Below are 9,497 nucleotides of genomic sequence, written 5' to 3'. Positions count from 1 at the left end.
AACGTGGCCTCCTTACGGGAACTACACAGTCCGTCATCTGCTGTTACTTACGAGAACCACAATAAATTTCAGTCTCGGTAATGGAACAGAAGCTAGAGCCGCGCTGCTGTCTTCTGAGGGTCGATACGGGTTAGCAGGCGAAGAGGCACAACGTAAAAGTGTGCTTTGTTAATGAGCAGAAGAGTTATTCACGGGACGCGCGGGGCGAGGGTGGAGTGTAGTGGAGGTGCGGCGACGTCCATTAGCGGGGCGCCGCTCCACACGCAGCACGCACGCACGCACATTCTGCATTGCTGCAAGGCCAGCGGGTCCCAGCTGGGGATCGTCCGCGCGCGTGCGTATAAATCTCGGCGGCGCGGCTCCGGCGAGGAGTCGCGAAGGACGCCGGCTCTGAAACGGTGGCGGGCAGCCGGCAGCGAGACGCGAGACACGCCGCAGGTACAGTAGTGGAGCAGCGGGGGAACACCTGGGGGGTGCCGGCGCTGCCAGCTAACGGAATAGATCTGCTAAGCTCTTTAAGCAAAAACAGTATTTGTTACGCGGCATTTCTTCTTTACCGAGGGCACTAAATAATGAAGTAGCGGCTACATGTTACTTGAGTAGCAACATTATGTCGGAATCCCAAAATCGGGATTTGCCTAATCAAGATTTCGCCCCGCATATCACGAAATTTTTTTACAGATAACCTCATTTCCTCGGACATAGACCACCTGCCAATCTTATACGGCAATGAAGCAGTTGGTGTTAGAGTACTGGTACACAGAGCGTCCACGCTTGAAATAAATAAAGATATACTTTAATTGGAGGTAGCTGACTTTTTTTCCTAGGGTTACGTACCTCAATAGGGAAAAACGAAACCATTATAGGATCATCTGTCTGTCTGTCCGTCCATCCATTCATTTAAAACCCTTTTCCTCAGGAATGGGTAGGTGTACTAAGCTGCATATTTTCACTACTATCTGTAGTTCCTTGGCGGTGTAGTAAATAGTAGCTTGTAAGTAATTGCAAACAAAAGCTACGGCGATCTATGCCGCATTCACCGATGAGACAAAACATTATGACTGCCTGTGTAACATCGTGTTGTTTCACTTTTCAAACTCAGTACAACAGATATTATGCTTGGCACGGTTTTACAAGTCCTGGACAGGATTCCTGAGATGTTTACTCACAGGTAGAGCAACTCCAGCAAAGTACGGGGTGGAGGTTTACGGACACGCAGCTGGAGCTGTGTTCCAGTGGAAACGCATCAGGCAGATTTGCTGGCTGAGGCACCAATGTGAGTTCCCTATAATAACCCTCAAACCACTGTAGCACGATTCTGACCTTGCAACAAGGAGATACCGTGCTCGAAGATGTCATCGCCGTAGGGGAAGACTTCAAGCGTGAAGCGATGGTGGTGGTTCGCAATAGTATGCACGTAGTACGCTGCTGCGACTGGGCCTGCGATTATCACCACAGATCCCCCGCAAGCATAACTCAGCGTGCCCCACAGCACAATTCTGCCCTCACCCGCCTGCACGGATGGCGCAATCCGTCGACCTGGTGTAGCAAGAAATGCCATTCATTCGACAAGTCACACTTTTCTATTGATCCGCGGTGAAAACTCGGTAATACTGGGCCCACTGCAATCATAACTGACGGTGTCGTTGGGTCAACACAGGAACAAGTAGGGCTCGTGTGGTGTGGAACTCCACGTTCAACAGTGACCTTTGAACGGTGTGCTCCGATACCTTTGTGCCTGCGCCAGCATTGTGCTCTGTCTTCTGATGTCCCCCACATCGCTGCCTACCCTGGATTACAGAGCGGGGGATCCCCTGACCTCTACTTTTGTCATGGGACGTTGTCGTCCGATGCCACAAGGCCTGCTCTTTGTTTCACCATCCTTCAACCACTTTCCGTAGCTGCTAACGGCAGCAGTACGCCAACAGGCGACAAGCTTCGCCGTTTCAGGGATTCTCGCTTCCTGCCGCAGCGCCGCTGACAGTGCGCCCGTCGTCGAAACCGCTCGTATCTCTGGGTTTCCGCATTTGCAGCCCGTATCTTCCCTGTAGTGGCAGCCCGTTCGCCGCTGTTCCGCTTAGTGCTTTCCTCACTGCGACACGTGCCCACAGCACCAGCAAGAGGCATTCAGCATCGCGCTGGGCAGTGCTCTGAACGTTTTGCCTCGTCAGTGTATTTCGACGCGGTACTTCCCGTTGACCTAGAATCGCGCAATCTGGCAACAAGCAAGGTTTCACAGCAAAAGTAAAGGAAACAAAATCAGAAAATAATTATTAATTATATCAAACGAAAAAAAATATCTTCTATATCGCACTGTCTGTCCATCTGTTAACTCGCCTTTTCCGCAGGAACGGTTCGCATACTAAGCTCTGTTTTACCCTGGCGGTGTTAAAAAATTTAACCTATGTGAATGAATGCAATCAAAAGATACGGCCATTTGTCACACATATTGATGCTCACAAACTTACTCATTGTAACATCCAGGGTACTTCTCATTTACGTAGTATAATGAAATTTAGCAAAAACAAGGTTTAACAATACAGATAAAGGAAAAAATTCGAAAATTGTTGATTTGTCGCTATTTTGTCGAAAGTCGACATGTTGAGAAACGTGGCTGTTGTACTTAAGGTTTATAATTTATATAAAAAACAGCTACCAGCCACATGTATGGTTTAAAAAGGTTCATTCTCTTCAGACCATGACCGGTTTCGGATTTTTCTTTACAAATCCATCTTCAGATGGCAGATTACAAGCATTCTTGGTTGGACCTAGTTTTGTTTGTGTTATTCGTTTGCTGCACTAGGAAAGAAAAGAAATATTTTTGTTGTCATATCGGTAATGGTATTAGTACGAAAGAAGTTATCACCCCCTTCTTAAATAACTTTGAAGAACTTTTTACTTTTTTAAAATAACTTAAGCCCAATATTCCATCAAAAACATTCAGTATACAGGCCCCAAAAACTGCTTATATGTCATTGAAAAATTGCATAATGAAAACATGTGCATTGCATATTATGTCATATATTAGAATTTATCTCCTACTATTGTAACAACTAATTAGTAACACACAGTAATTCTGTACTACATATAATTTTTGTAATCTTATTTGTATGTAATTTTATTTATTCCGTTTTAGATTAATTTCATATAATAGCAAAGAGATATTTTACTGTACCCATATCGACTATACAGCATCTGTAAGTTAACATCGTTATGACTGTAAGCTCTTTGCAAATATTGTTTTCGTTTGTAATGTGAAGCTGGGCCACGTTTTGTAAACGTTATTCGTGTGTGCTGCGTGTGTAATTAAGATGATGAGGCAGAAAGTGACGTCCATTGACTGGAATAGCACTCACATAGTGCATATTGAAAAGTGTATTAAGCTCGCGATCGAAAACATAAACGCACGAATATTTCGTCAGGCAGAACTACACAGCTCGTAAGTACACTAATCCTGCAAGTTTACTAATGTTTATAAAAACCATCTCATGAGCAATTAGATTTTGTAAAAGAAGTAAATCTTTCGTACTAATACCATTACCGATATGAAAACAAAAATATTTCTTTTCTTTCCTAGTGCAGCAAACGAATAACACAAACAAAACTAGGTCCAACCAAGAATGCTTGTAATCTGCCATCTGAAGATGGATTTATAAAGAAAAATCCGAAACCGGTCATGGTCTGAAGAGAATAAACCTTTTTAAACCATACATGTGGCTGGTAGCTGTTTTTTATATAAATTATAAACCTTGTTGATTTGTAATTATATAACACGAATTCTTTTTTTTAATGTCTAAAGACTTGGAATTTCCGCGATCAGTATCTTACCAGTATCGATATCAGGCAAAAATCGTAGAACTTCTTGATTGCCGGGATGGATGAACTGTTTAGAACTGTCTGTGTACTGTGCGGAATCCTCGGTGCCCAAGTCCATTTTTTTTTTTTTTTTTTTTTTTTTTTTTTTTTTTTAAGGCTTTCATTATATATGGCCAGCATAACATGCAAGGAAGCACTGTACTAACCGCGATAATCACTTTTTCACGCTGCCGGGCTCCACTGGGCCTTAGCAAGCGAGAACGTGCCGCACCATTTGTAGGCTTTACCCTCCAGTGAACACGTGCAGTGGATGCACAAGCAAATTTTTTCTGCAAGAGTAGAGTGCCTCGATTTAATCTGATCTCCCTCAGAGCCATTCGAACCCGGAAATGATAAGGGCCAAACATTACACTGATCGCGTTAGGCAACTTCGCGAGACGCGTGAATGAGGCGAGTGTTCCACCAGAGTGACAGCAGCGGCTCCGGAGAGCACCGGACACAGGTCTCGTGTCCTGGACGAACAGGCTTCAGATGTCCGTTCAACCATTCTCATGTTATGTCTGTTTGCCAAATCACTTCAGGATAACGACGGTATCGTTGCTTAAGTACGATCAACCTCATACGTTTCGCATCCATATCCAGTTCGAGCTTCTGCTCCGTCTCTCATTACCTCGACGTGGACGGGACATTAAATCTTAATTCTTTTCTTCAGTGTTAGTTTTTCTTCGGACTTGGGACTTTCCCTCGTCCTCGAACTGCGCATAAAATCCGTCTACAACATTACTTACTCAGTTGTATTCTCTCGTTTGGAAGTCAAAAAGCGATCATTATTATTAACATTGTCATGATTCTTTCCGAGAAGTTTCGCATTTTTTTAGATGCAGCCTGTCAGTAAAATAAGTGTTTAAATAGTCCATATTAGGAATAGTGCAGTTACTTGCTCCAGATGTAGAAGAACGCCTACCCGTTTCCGTTTTCCGTTGTTCAACGAATGTGAAGTATAACACATTCTACTACAATGACGATACACAATACTACCTCTGCGCATTTCATTAGAATATACAGTACATTCCGAAGTTCAAAGTATGCATCATTTAAACATGAGTCCATCAAACATGAAGTGGTTATTTCTTTTCTTGGGGTAATCTGTGTTACTCGTTTTAATGACTGTGTCTATCAAGTGGCAACGTAGCCTCTGTCATAGTCTTGGACTTCTTAATCCACACTGATTTTGATTGCTCGATCGTTTGCAAAACTTCTTTAAAAGAAAGCAAACATTAATGACGACTGTGATCACACACACGTTACAATAACTGAGACAACGCGGCTATCTACCTTCTCCAATAATTAATCAAAACTCGTGCCCAGCACTCCTGCAAATGATTGAGGGACAATAACCTCCCATGAGCAGTATAATAATCACTCGCATAATAATAACTGTTCATTTACCTTAAGCCGGCCACGGTGGCCGAGCGGTTCTAGGCACTTCAGTCTGGAACCGCGCGACCGCTACGGTCGCAGGTTCGAATCCTGCCTCGGGCATGGGTGTGTGTGACGTCCTTAGGTTAGTTAGGTTTAAGTAGTTCTAAGTTCTAGGCGACTGATGACCACAGATGTTAAGTCCCATAGTGCTCAGAGCCATTTGAACCATTTACCTAAGGATATACGTGCGCTAGCCCAACTCGCTTACTCTGCACAAGAGTTAACCACCAAAAGACAAGTGACGGCGCTCCTATAATAACAAAGAGAGAGAGAGAGAGGAAGGCAGCGATTATTACAAATGTAGATGAAAACCCGAGATTGTTACCTACTTGTGAAAGGCTAACGGCTGCTGCAGAAGAAAACTGATTGAAATATTCTTGTTCATCACGTGGCGAGTGGATATTGCGCATCTTATCGCCAGTATCGCTTCCTTGCACGGAGAGGAAAGACTGAAAGAAATAGGAGTTGTCAGTAGCGTTGAGCTACAGTTGCACAATAGTTTTAAAAGAATAAACCGCCGTTTGACTGTGTATTATCGTATTTATCTTTTGTATTATCCACATTTCAGCTTTTATGCCATTATCAACTACGATGCTAAATGTTGTCACTCCATTATTAAGTCATATTTGTTAAGGTAGTCCAAGGCATGTTAACATGCTAAATATATGTGAAATATATTTTCACACACATTTCACCTGTATCTCTAATGAATTTTGTTCTGCACTTTCATTTTCACTCAGCACAATGTTTGTGACAATCATCTGAACTATATGCTATACAATAGTACAATATTGCAGGTACATCCAGTGGTATATGTGGCTAATGTCTGCAAAATCCATTGCGAATAGAGTTTGCAGCAACGAAGTTATAAATTTAAATGTCTTGCAGGATGCGGCTGTTTTTCACGCATCTCACTGTTTATGGCATCATATTTCTTGAACTATGTGTCATACAATGACTAGTACATTCAGTGGTACAAGCAAACACTTTCTGCAGAATGTGTCGCGGATACAGCTGTAATAAATTCAAAGGTCATGCTTCATACGGCAGATTCACTGCACTAACAGCGAAAATGTAGTAAGCGATAAACATTTTTGCTTTCATCATTTTGTAGGGATCTTCTGCAAAAAAAAAAAAACTTTCGTAAAGGTTTTGAAATTATGTGTAAAGTTTGCTGGAAGTCTCTAAGTGCTCTCCTCAAATATTAGAAGAACAGAGTATGGGTATTCGCGTACCGTGGGCCGTACAGTTTCTTGACCCGCAACCCCATCCCTTTGATAGATGGTTCTTACTCCCCACAGCGGTGATTACCAGACACTAAGTGGTACGTGCACCAAATTTGGTTGAAATCGTTCTAGTGGATTAGGTAGAGATGTGAAACTTAGATACGTTCGTATATACGTGGATCCCTTTCTTATAGTTTGTATTGATGCCATACGCATCTCACAAGGAAGATTAAAATACGTGAAAAGCTTTTTCGACGATTTTCAAATAAAACCAACTGGTTTTTGGTGCCAGTTTACTATCGAGCATGAGGTATGGGTTCATTTCATCCCGGAAAGCAGAATGATTGCAGGGTTGTGGATGGAAGCAGGTGACGCCAAATCAAATAGGCGAATACGACATCATTTGCGGGACATCCCATGATCAGTATTTTATGGAACTTCAAAAGGATCCTTTTCCTTGATTATCTAGCACAGGATAAAACAAAAACTGGAAATACTGGATAAACAAAGACGTGACAGTAAACGAAAAAAAGAAAAATTCGTGGCAACGCACCGGCATACAGAGCTGCTTAGGCAAACGGGAAATACGGAATTGAAGAACGCATTACTGGTACAGTCACCCTGTTTAAACCCTGATTTGCTACACTGGTTTCCGCCTATTGCTACGTGCAAAGGAATTTGCGGGTGCGAAGAATTTGAGGGTAACCAAGAGGTTGTATCCTAAATGGCTATTTCATCAGATATCTCGCAACGTACCATTTTCGCAAAGTATAGGCGTAACTAGAGGTACCTCTCCCGTGGCGAAGCTCCGGCAGCGTGTGTCCGGGACCCCACCCCTTGGGCACCTACAACGCCTAGCGCAGCACCAGGCTTGGTTGCTGTTTTCTCTGTGTTTGCTCGTTTCCTCACAACCTCATCTCGCATTTCTATCGGATTTGCTTTAGGTTTGTTAAGTTTCAGCTTAACTATAACTTGTACACTTCCAACTGCCGAGGGCAGAGTGTGGAAATGGTTTACCTACAGACGACACCAAAGGCGTCAGACAACACTCGACAGCGCACGATGGACGCACGTCACTCGGCGTTGTACAGTCGCGTTATACTCATATCGCGTTACTACTTCTATCGCGTTACTACTTCTGTATATTCGTAGTGTCTGCTGAAATGGATAGTCATCGCGCAAATACACGATACCGAAGAATACACTCAGATGGAACTGCTGGTAAATAAAGCAATTCAGTTCTGTCGAGAAGAAAAACCGAAAGGTCTGCCACTTTTCTAAAAAGGTAAAAATAGAATATTTGTGGTTGATACTGAGGAGACTGTAACATGCCGTGTGCACACCACCTTAGAGCAATGAGAGGAAAGTAGAAGAAATGTAAAACTTTCATCTGAACCCCGATTCCAGTTGTTAGATGGTAAAACAAGTTTTATTTTAATTTCGTACTCTCCTCTCTAGATGTAGGAGTTAGTGACAACTGTTTTACACGTCACTTCAGTTATTAAACAGTAACACAAGCTTTTTTTAAAATTTCGTGTTCTACGCTTTCCTGTAGAATATATTGAAAGCGAAAAAACCGTTGTATCCTACAGGCCCTGCTGCATTGTTCGACCGTAAAACAAGATTTATTTTCCTGCTGTCATTTCGATAGTTTTTCTATGGGTGTGTGTTAACAGAATGTATGTTTGTTATATTTGCTGCACTTATACCAAGTACAGTTCAGGAACTGTGTAGCATTTTGAATGAGCGAAGTTATACTGCTCATGTGTCATTCGAAAAAACCAATAGCAGAACATATCAACGTCTACGTCTACATCTACATGGATACTCTGCAAATCACATTTAAGTGCTTGGCAAAGGGTTCATCGAACCAACTCCGCAATTCTCTATTATTCCAGTCTCGTATAGCCCGCTGAAAAAAACGAACACCTATATCTTTCCGCGCGACCACTGATTTCACTTATTTTATTATGGTCATCGTTTCTCCCTATGTAGGTCGGCGTCAACCAAATATCTTCGCGTTCGGAAGAGAAAGTTGGTGATAGGAATTTCGTGAGAAAAACGCCTTTTTTAAATAATGTCCATCCCAAACACTGTATCATTTCAGTGACACTCTCTCCCCCATTTCGCGATAATACAAAACATGCTGCCCTTGTTTGAAGTTTCTCGATGTACTCCATCAATACTACCTGGTAAGGATCCCGCACCGCGCAACAGTAATCTAACAGAGGACGCACAAGCGTAGTGAGAGGCAGTCTCTTTAGTAGATCCGTTCCATTATATATGTGCCCCGCCAATAAAACGCAGTCTTTGGTTAGCCTTCCCCACAACATTTTCTGTGTTCTTTCCAATTTGTTGTTCGTAATAGTAATTCCTACATATTTAGTAGAATTTACGGCCTTTACATGTGATTGATTTATCGTGTAACCGAAATTTTAACGGATTCCTTTTAGCAGTCATATGGATGACCTCGCACTTTCCATTTAGGGTCAATTACCAATTTTCGCACCATACAGTTATCTTTGCTAAATCGTTTTGCATTTTGTTTTCATCTTCTGATGATTTTACTAGTCAATAAACGTCATCTGCAAGCAACCTAAGACGACTGCTCAGATTGTCTCCCAAATCGTTTATGTAGATAAGAAACAGCAAAGGGCCTATAACACTATCTTGGGGAACGCCACAAAGCACTTCGGTTTTACTCGATGACTTTGTTGGCTTACGAACTGTGGCCTCTCTGACAGGAAATCACGAATCCAGTCACATAACTGAGACGATATTCCACAAGCACGCAATTGGGCTACAAGCTGCTTGCGTCGTACATTGTCAAAAGCCTTCCAACACTTCGTGCGAGTAAAGAGCTAAGCGTGTCAATATACGTTTTCTTCGAGGTAATTCATAATTTTTTAGCACAGTATATGTTCCAAAATCCTGCTGCATATCGACATTAATGATATGGGCCTGGAATTTAGT

At 42.4% G+C, this 9,497-nt stretch overlaps 1 protein-coding gene across 1 annotated transcript in view; it reads left to right on the top strand.

Annotated features, from left to right (window-relative positions):
• The first annotated feature begins 384 nt into the window (after positions 1–384).
• The window catches only part of LOC126481233 (cholesterol 7-desaturase nvd), a 114,685-nt gene continuing 105,572 nt past the window's right edge, over positions 385–9,497 (top strand). Inside the window, exon 1 of the mRNA XM_050104846.1 lies at positions 385–438. The gene's annotated coding sequence lies outside the window, so the exon portion shown is untranslated. The remainder of the gene's footprint in view (positions 439–9,497) is intronic.

Source organism: Schistocerca serialis, chromosome 5, assembly GCF_023864345.2.
Source record: "Schistocerca serialis cubense isolate TAMUIC-IGC-003099 chromosome 5, iqSchSeri2.2, whole genome shotgun sequence".
Taxonomy (NCBI): Eukaryota; Metazoa; Arthropoda; class Insecta; order Orthoptera; family Acrididae; genus Schistocerca; species Schistocerca serialis.
This window is presented reverse-complemented; position numbering and strand designations above follow the sequence as displayed.